General features: G+C 38.1%; 1 long non-coding RNA gene across 1 annotated transcript; it reads left to right on the plus strand.

Annotated features, from left to right (window-relative positions):
• The first annotated feature begins 535 nt into the window (after window positions 1-535).
• LOC149834230 (uncharacterized) lies at window positions 536-3,782 on the plus strand. The gene is made up of 2 exons (XR_016432516.1): window positions 536-736; window positions 3,536-3,782. It is a non-coding gene; the product is annotated as an uncharacterized LOC149834230 (long non-coding RNA).
• Window positions 3,783-9,799: the final 6,017 nt, after the last annotated feature.

Genomic DNA, 9,799 nt, shown 5'->3' on the forward strand with positions numbered 1-9,799 from the left:
CCTGGGTTCAGCCTGAGTCTGTTCATTTTACAGCGATGCCCTTGTTTGCTTGGCATTTTTTTTTTCCGGGCTAGGCCAAGGAAAAACCCTCTCATCACCGACCATACAATGGCAGGCCTCTAGTTGGTAAAGCCCTCAAGATCCCCCTTGCCTATTATGGTGTATACCAAGCTTCAACCTTGCAGGAGGGAATGTTCCCGAGTTTCGAACTCGTGATGTTCCATCAACATGATGTTCACAAGTCACCCTTACCAGATGAGCAGAGCTAGTCCTTGTGAGCCTTGTCTACTTTGCTTGCCAGACTATGAATCTGTTAATTACGAAGGCATAACCTTGTGCACCAACTTCATTTTTTTGTCAGATGTCAAACAGCATACCCTTCCACTTACTCGCATTAAGAAGATCATGAAATCAGATCCAGAAGTTAAGGTTGGTTCTGTTTTAGTCATTAGATTTCGCCTGCTGCGCCTTGATGGTGCGCATACATCTGATACATTGCCCTTTTTTTTTGATGCTTGTGCGTGCATATGAAAAGATGGTGAGCGCAGAGACACCATATCTCTTCTCAAGAGCTTGTGAACTGCTGGTGCTGGACTTGACCCTTAGATCATGGCTGCACACTAAGGAAAGCAACAGAAGAAATCTCCAGAAAGAGGATATATTGATAGCATTAGGCCATTCATCAGACATGGATTTCCTGCTTGATATGTTCCCCAAGGAGTCCACAGAACCAACTGTAACCTTTCTCTCTCTCTCTCTCTCTCTATATATATATATATATATATATATATATATATATATATATTATATATATATATATACACACACACGTACACACACAAATATGTACACATACACACGCACAATTGGTGGGCACTAACCAGTTTTTACTCAGCACCATGATAATCACTAAAAATAGAAAAAAAATATAGTTGTAGGTGTTTTATACTTAATCTGCATGTAGACTTTATCGTTGCTTATTTACTAAACAAGATGCTTCGGACTGAATTGATTTAAAAACTAATTTAATTCTTTCATCATAAAGTCTTGGTACAATATGAGCCTACAGCACCTAATAGTAATATAGTCAGATTGTTGTTACAGGAAGAAGCAGCATGTGGTTTCCCTGCTGGAAATGATGCGGAGCCATTTCCATGTCCATTGATGCACTTGCCATTTGTTCATGAACCAACATCATATGAACCAAATCCAAATCTTCAAGCTGTAAGTCCTTCATTATCTCACAATTATTGATCAGAGCAATATTGTCTTACCTTTTTTTCTGTTAGTGTAGATTGCTCCTAGGGCATGTGAAGGATTGGATACAATGGAATGGATGAATTTCAAGTGCTTTCATACATGCATGTATATGCCAGTTGAGTATGGCCATGTATCTAACTAGGCCTGACCATGATCCATATCTAAATCTGGTTATGACCATGAGATTCTTCAATCCTGGCAGGACTGATAGATTGAGAGCCCAGTTGTTAATTATCTTCTAAGAAGACCATTTTAGCTGGTCATTAATTTGATCTTGATCAAACTTTGGAAGTTGATGGTTTTCAATTCGGATGCATATAAGACTGGCTACACATATATGGAGTTTTTGAGTGTTTTTTCATTTTATTTTAAATTCTGACCATACAGATGTGATCTACGTACTTGATTTTATAGGGATCAACTCTTAGAACGTTCGATTTGGACAAGGGTGGGTTTTTTAAGGTATGAAAAAACAACAGTAAAACATTTTTGTAAGTTTTTGAGACTCTAAATATCATTTTTTTCATCGAAAACACATGATTCAGGTTAAACCGACCATTCCAAACACATCTATGGGTCAGAATTTGCAAAAAAATGCATTGGAAAAGCCAAAAAATCCATTCAGCATGTTTGCATCACTATATATGTGTGTATTTTGGCAATGGCGCCATGCCTATGCCCAGCCTGACTTTTTGCCAAACCATGGTATGAGCTCCCAACCCCTTTGGGCCAGGCACAAAATAAGGGTCAGAGCCCCCAATTTTAGTTCAGGCCCTTTAAGTAATTTGTACTTTTCATGTCTTTATCAATATTACCATCTTCTAATTTGGTTATTGTGTTGCAGGATCATGAACCAAAAAGTATGGCTCCTTTCATGATGCCGCAACCTCTATTATCCCACCAGCTTATGTATGAATCTCCTAAGGTGTCCTCGATCACCATCTGATTCAACATGTTCTCATGCTAGAACTTAAAGAAGCTTTACTGTATACTAGATGTACACAACCCTAGGATTTTTTGTGTAACATATCTTGTTCTTTGATCAATAAAGTTTAAATCATGAGCATCTTGTCTCAAAATTAATTATTATTAGTCGATAAGAAACGATACTGCATACTAGATGTACACAACCCTAGGATTTTTGTGTAACATATCTTGTTCTTTGATCAATAAAGTTTAAATCATGAGCATCTTGTCTCACAATTAATTATTATTAATCGCCATAGTTTAGGAAGGATCACCAAAACTTCCAAAATTGCATGGAACTAGTGAGATGTCAAATCAGGAAACGTCCCATAATTCGTTGGATCTGGATCTGGGTCCATGTGGACAAGAGGATGCATGTGTATGGATTTGGCCAAATTCACACATGCATAAGATGACGTTGCTTAGTTTCCTAGACAACAAAATTAACTTATTTATTACTCTTAAAACAGAATTTATGCTTGTATGTTTTTTTCACAAAACTGGCTAATGGTCAAATATACCATCATATCTTTGCTAAAAACTTTGATTGCCTGCTGGTGTTGAAATAGGATAATGTTATGGGAGAGGAAATTGTGATGTCACTCATAGCAGCACAGGCATCCACACCCTGCTAGGCAATGTATGATCCTCCAAAATGGGATGCATAGATTGATTTCCTAGGTGATGACCATGAACGGTTAGATTTTCTTTCTCTAGTTTTGCTTCAGATAAAAAAACTGATTTCCTGTTTAATTTGTTTTTGATAATATGCTTTTGTCCGGAAGAGGGATTATTAAATTCTTTATTTTCTTGGATATCCTTCTGGAACTATGTATAATAGGATCTGAAAACAAGCTAGGCTCAGATGTGACTGGCCCGTCCTTGGAAGTTTCTATACTAAGTGGATCTTAACAAGTTATATGAAGTACAAGCATTGTGAATATATTGCTTTTTTTTTTTAAAGAACATTGCGATTATATTTCAAATTATACTAAAAATCAAGATCCCCATTTTATACCAGCTATAAACAGATGGAAATATTTGGGTGGTCATCGTTCAGAATAGATTGGAGTGCCACCCCAGGATCAGAACATAAATACTTTGAATGGAATGACAATGAACTACTGGTTACAAATAGGTCAAACATTATCAAGATGACTATAAAAAAGAACAGTATACAAATAAATTCTTTTACATTTTGTTTATTACCGATGCATTCTTTTACACTTTGTTTATGGTATATATATAATAAGACTTGGTGCTTTCTTCTTCTTCGTCTTATTCTGTGAAGTTTTTCTTTTCTGTGCAGCATGAGCAGTGAAGGCATGCAGTTGATAAAGGGAAATAAGTCCTATGATGATATAAATTTCTCTTCTGGTTTAGTTTAGTGCTACGCTTTCTTTCTGCTTATTCTGATAAATGCAAGACTTTCATGTTGGTTGGATGATTGTATCCTTCTTAAGTCTTTGTAAATCCCGATGCTTTGAAGTGCTTTACTTTTGAGTTATTGTTGTTTGCAATGAAACATTGGAAATCTGATCAGACCTTGATGGTCACCATAATAGCCGTACGATTTTTTTTTTGAGGAGATTCAATAAGGCTGTTCAACCTTCTCGCAAGCTTAGAGTGTGCTGCTTTTTAAAGTGAGCAGAGCTCCACCAGCATAGTCTCAGCTCGAGCTCAGCCAGCGTGCATGCAGCCCTACCACCACATAATCAAGTCTGATTTTCTGGGATTTTAAGTGGGACTCAGGTTCAGATTTGAATTAGGATGCTGAAATACTTCAACCAAATTCGAGTCCCAATGGTAATCAGATACTGGTAACTGTACCATATCCTAAATTTTGAACGCGGTCTGATATCCAATCTGAACCTGAACCATTTACTTCCATTGTAGTCCTACCTCCATGAGCTCGAGCAAAGATCATTTATACCTAGTTGTAGGGATGTCTACTGGTCGACCTGAATGGTCTCTGGACTTGGATCCGACTTTGAGATGCTAGTTATGGGTCCATGTTTAGGTCGGATCAGAAGCGGATTAGGCAGGACCAGATCAGTATCTGGGTTATGTGAGCAACGGGCCAGCTCGGCCCGGCCCAACCTGCTAATGAGCTGAACCGACCGTGCAAGGCCCTGTCAAGCCCATTTTGAGCCTGACCGTTGCCAAAAGTCCAGCCCACACAGCCAGACCAATGGGCCGTGGACGTATTGGGTGGGCCGGGCTGAACTAGCCCATTCCCACCTCTCTCTCACACACACACACACATGCAGTCACACACATTACAGACAGGCGGGTGTGCACACGCGCACATACACACAAACACAATTACACGCATATACAGTCATGCACACACACAGTCACATCAACGTGCACACACACACACAGCCTCATACACTCACAACCATTGTTGTCAGTATCAGTGAGTATCGGCCTGAATCGCATATCCGACCTGAATCGGCTATTTTTTTAATAAATGTTAAAAAATAGCTTAAATGATTTTTTATATTATTTTAATGGCTTTAACAAGTGTCATATTCTGATTGACACGTAATATTTTTTAATTATTTTTTGCCGATTCAAAACGATTCACTTGACCTGAGTACAGTTTATGAAATTTCATACCAAACCTGGTCTGAACCCAATTCCGATTAAGATCAGCACTTTTGCAATGTAAAAAACATAAAAACTAAGTTTGATCAAAGCAGATTATATGTCCCCCCCCCCCCCCCTGAACAGGGCAGTTAGCTACATCTCATGCTCGGGGGTCCCAAAGAGCACCACGTATGTAAGCATGTGTGTCTCGTATCCCCATGTTTGTCAGCATTAATTAGCGTTGGAGTTTGATGCGATTGCAAAGACTTAAGTACTCTCTCCTCCATTGGTGCAAAAAAAAATGACGATTCTTGAAAAGGAGTGGTTGTAAAGACTTAAGTGCCCCGAAGATGATTATTTAAGACTCAGTCTCTGCACTGCAGGATTATCTGAGAAAGAAATCTTCCCTGGAGGAGGCCATGAACATCAACCCTCTCACACTCTCTCTTCCTTCTATTTCTGCTTCTATGCACATCCAACAGAAGATCTTACATTGCTCCATCAAGCACCGGCTGACCTGCACATTGACTGTTGTGGAGCCTGATTCAGAGTTTTTACCCTTACAGGAGGAGGGTTTGGGGGTTCATCCCAGCGTGGGTAGCATCATTCAACTAAATGAGTTGTAGATCCTGATTCAGAGTTTTTACCCTTATAGGAGAGGGGTCTGGGGGCTCCTCCCAACGTGGGTAGCATCATTCAACTTGAAGAGTTGTGGAGTCTGATTCAAAGTTTTTACCCTTACAGAAAAGGGGGGTCTTAGGGCTCCTCCCAGCGTGGGTAGCATCATTCAACTTGATGAGTTGTGGAGTCTGATTCACAGTTTTTACCCTTATAGGAGGAGGGTTTGGGGGCTCCTCCCAATGTGGATAGCATCGTTCAACTTGATTTGTTGTGGAGCCTAATTCAGAGTTTTTGCCCTTACAGGAGAAGGGTTTGGAAGCTCCTCCCGATGGTCATCCGACGAAACAAACCTGAGCCATCAAAAATGTCTGTTTAAACTTTTCATCATCATCTTCTTCTTCTTCCTTCTCCGTAAAACACTCTCTCTCTCTAGAGAAGAAATCAAGGGAGGCAAAGAGTTCCCCCTGGAGAAGGCCATGAACATCAATCATCTCACTCTCTCTCCCTTCTCTCTCTACTTCTGTGCACATCCAACAAACGATCCAACATTTCTCCATCAAACACCGACTGACCTGCACACTAACTGTATCATCGTTCAACTTGATGAGTTGTGAAGCCTGATTTAAAGTTTTTGCCCTTACAGGAGGGGGGTTTGGGGGCTCCTCCCAGCGTGGGTAGCATCATTCAACTTGAAGAGTTGTGGAGTCTGATTCAAAGTTTTTACCCATTCATATTTTAAGGCATTAGATCTCATGTTTGAACATCCACGCATGTGCAGTTTGCTTTTATCATGTTCAGTTGCTTTCTAGATTATACTTTGAATTCTGGTGCATTTTAGATTTATCGATTTGTATGTAACCAGAGCTCATTTTAATCTAAATTTTTTACTGGAACTTTATTCATATGTCTTCATGCTCTCCACCAAAAATCAGATCATTCTGAGTTTGTTTGACCCACTTTAAAAATCGAGATTCAAAACCTGTTATTTTACACTGTCAGGATTTTAGCAGAATCAGGACCAACTTGCGGGAGTGATTTCTCTCTAACCAGAGATGATCTTTCCGATCCGTAAAAAGGGTTGTTTTCTAAATTGAATCTAGTTTGTTCATACCAAATTTCAATGATTTCTATGGTGTTTTCATACTAGTTTTGGGTCAAAAACCATAACCCTATCACCCTATGTTATTTTAACGGCTCAGATTTTGATCCATTTTGTTTGAATTTTATTTCCCTAATAAAAGATCATTTTTTAATTCTGTAAAACGGGTTCTCTTTTTTTATGTGTCTAGTTAATTCTTGTAAATTTTCAGAAATTTTCATGGTCAATTACTATTTTATTTTGATTAAATACCAGAACCTTGTATCCAGATTTTATAAATGTTCTAATTTTGGCCCCCATATCATGACTATTGTAGCACTTCTTCAACAAATCGTTATTTGATTGACAATATTCTTCAGCAAATTATTGTTATGATTTTTTGGGGTCTCTAATGAGTCCCTACTATGATTTGTAGTATTTTTGGGTCTCCAATGAGCCTCACAATGATTTATAGTGTTGTTCGGTCTTTTAACTATGATTTATAGTGCTTTGGGGTCTCCAACGAGCCCCACAGCGATTTGTAGTGTTTTCGGTCTTTTAATTATGATTTATAGTGTTTGCGGGTCTCTAACGAGACCCACAACGATTTATAGTGTTGTTGGACCTCGCTATAGCGATTTGTAGTGTTTTTCGCTAAACACTACAGCGATTTGTGATATAAATCGCTATTCGAATCAGGACCAACTTGTCAGGGTCATATCTCCCTAACCAAAGATCGGATTTCAAATCCGTAAAAAGTTATGTCTTTGTTATGAAGTCTTGTTTATTCTTGTAAATTTTCAGTGATTTATATGGTCATTTGTTACCCCATTTGAATCTAAAACCAGACCCCTATCAGTCTGCCTTATTTGAGTGACATAGGTTTTTATTTCATTTTGTAGGAGTCATATCTCCCCAACGGAAGATCATTTTCCAAATCCGTAAAAAGGGTTTTTTTCCTCTATGTGTATAGTTTATATCTGGAAAGTTTTATAACATTTTATGCTCATTTGATATTTCAAACCTGTTAAAAATCGAGACATGTCTCAAACAAGTTATAATTAACTTCCATCCACTCACTTAAAATAGAATAATAACATGTCTCGGTTTTTAACAGGTTTGAAATATCAAATAAGCATAAAAAGTTATAAAACTTTCCAGATATAAACTAGACACATAAAGAAAAAAAACCCTTTTTGCGGATTTGGAAAATGATCTTCCGTTGGGGAGATATGACTCTTACAAAATGAAATAAAAACCTATGTCACTTAAATAAGGCAGACTGATAGGGGTCTGGTTTTAGATCCAAATGGGGTAACAAATGACCATATAAATCACTGAAAATTTACAGGAATAAACTAGACTTCATAACAAAGACACCACTTTTTACGGATTTGAAATTCGATTTCTGGTTAGGGAGATATGACCCTGACAAGTTGGTCCTGATTCGGATAGCGATTTGTATCACAAATCGCTGTAGTGTTTAGCGAAAAACACTACAAATCGCTATAGCGAAGTCCAACAATACTATAAATCGCTGTGGGTCTCGTTAGAGACCCGGAAACACTATAAATCATAATTAAAAGACCGAAAAACACTACAAATCGCTGTGGGGCTCGTTGGAGACCTCAAAGCATTATAAATCATAGTTAAAAGACCGAACAACACTATAAATCATTGTGAGGCTCGTTGGAGACCCAAAAATACTAAAAATCATAGTAGGGACTCATTAGAGACCCAAAAAAATCATAACAACAATTTGCTGAAGAATATTGCTAATCAAATAACGATTTGTTGAAGAAGTCCTACAACAATCATGATATGGGGGGCCAAAATTAGAACATTTATAAAATCTGGATACAAGGTTCTGGTATTTAATCAAAATAAAATAGTAATTGACCATAAAAATTTCTGAAAATTTACAGAGATGAACTAGACACATAAACAAAGAGAACCCGTTTTACAGAATTAAAAAATGATCTTTCATTAGGGAAATAAAATTCAAACAAAATGGATCAAAGTCTGAGCCGTTAAAATGACATAGGGTGACAGGGTTATGGTTTTTGACCCAAAACTGGTATGAAAACACCATAGAAATCGCTGAAATTTGGTGTGAACAAACTAGATTCAATTTAGAAAACAACCCTTTTTACGGATTGGAAAGATCATCTTTGGTTAGGGAGAAATCACTCATGCAAGTTGGTCCTGATTCTGCTAAAATCCTGACGGTGCAAAATAACAGGTTTTGAATATTGATTTTTAAAGTAGGTCAAACAAACTCAGAATGATCTGATTTTTGGCGGAGAGCATGAAGACATATGGATGAAGTTGCAGTAAAAAATCCAGATTAAAATGAGCTATGGTTATATACAAATCAATAAATCTAAAATGCACCAGAATTCAAAGTATAATATAGAAAGCAACTGAATATGATGAAAGCAAACTGCACATGCGTGAATGTTCAAACATGAGATCTAATGCCTTAAAATATGAATGGGTAAAAACTTTGAATCAGACTCCACAACTCTTCAAGTTGAATGATGCTACCCACGCTGGGAGGTGCCCCCAAACCTCCCTCCTGTAAGGGCAAAAACTCTAAATCAGGTTCCACAGGAGTCAATGTGCAGGTCAGTCGGTGCTTGATGGAGCAATGTAGGATCTTCTGCTGGATGTGCACAGAAGCAGAAAGAGAATGGAGTCAGAGGGTTGATGTTCATGGCCTCCTCCAGGGGAGATTCCTTTCTCGGATAATCTTACAGTGCAAAGACTGAGTCTTAAATAATCATCTTTGGGGCACTTAAGTCTTTTCAAGAATCCTCTCTTGATTTCTTCTCTAGAGAAAGAGAGAGTTTTACAGTGTTTTACGGAGAAAGAAAAAGAAGACTTTGAGGAGTCAACATCATCCTCGACTTTCTGGATGGAGAACATGTTTGTCCTTTTTTTGAACTGTTTGTTTTTTCTTTTTTGAATGAAAGACATTTTTTTCATTTTCTCAAACCATCACTTTATGAGAAGAATAGCAAGAAAGGGTACTTAAGTCTTTGCAACAACACCAAAGTCCGATGCAAAGTTATGTCAACATACACGGGAATACGAGCCCCATGTGCTTGTATACGTGGTGCTCATTCAAAGCCCCGAACACAGACGTGGGATTCAGTGAATCATCGGGGGGAACATACACCACCCTCTCAAGTTTGATTTGCGTAATTCTTATTGAATCTGGGTATGGTTTTCTTGTGAAAGATTCAGTTGGACTCGAGTCTCTGGACCTGTTATCAGTAC

This window comes from Nuphar pumila, chromosome 6 (genome assembly GCF_984573655.1).
Source record: "Nuphar pumila chromosome 6, dmNupPumi1.hap1.1, whole genome shotgun sequence".
NCBI classification, from domain to species: Eukaryota; Viridiplantae; Streptophyta; class Magnoliopsida; order Nymphaeales; family Nymphaeaceae; genus Nuphar; species Nuphar pumila.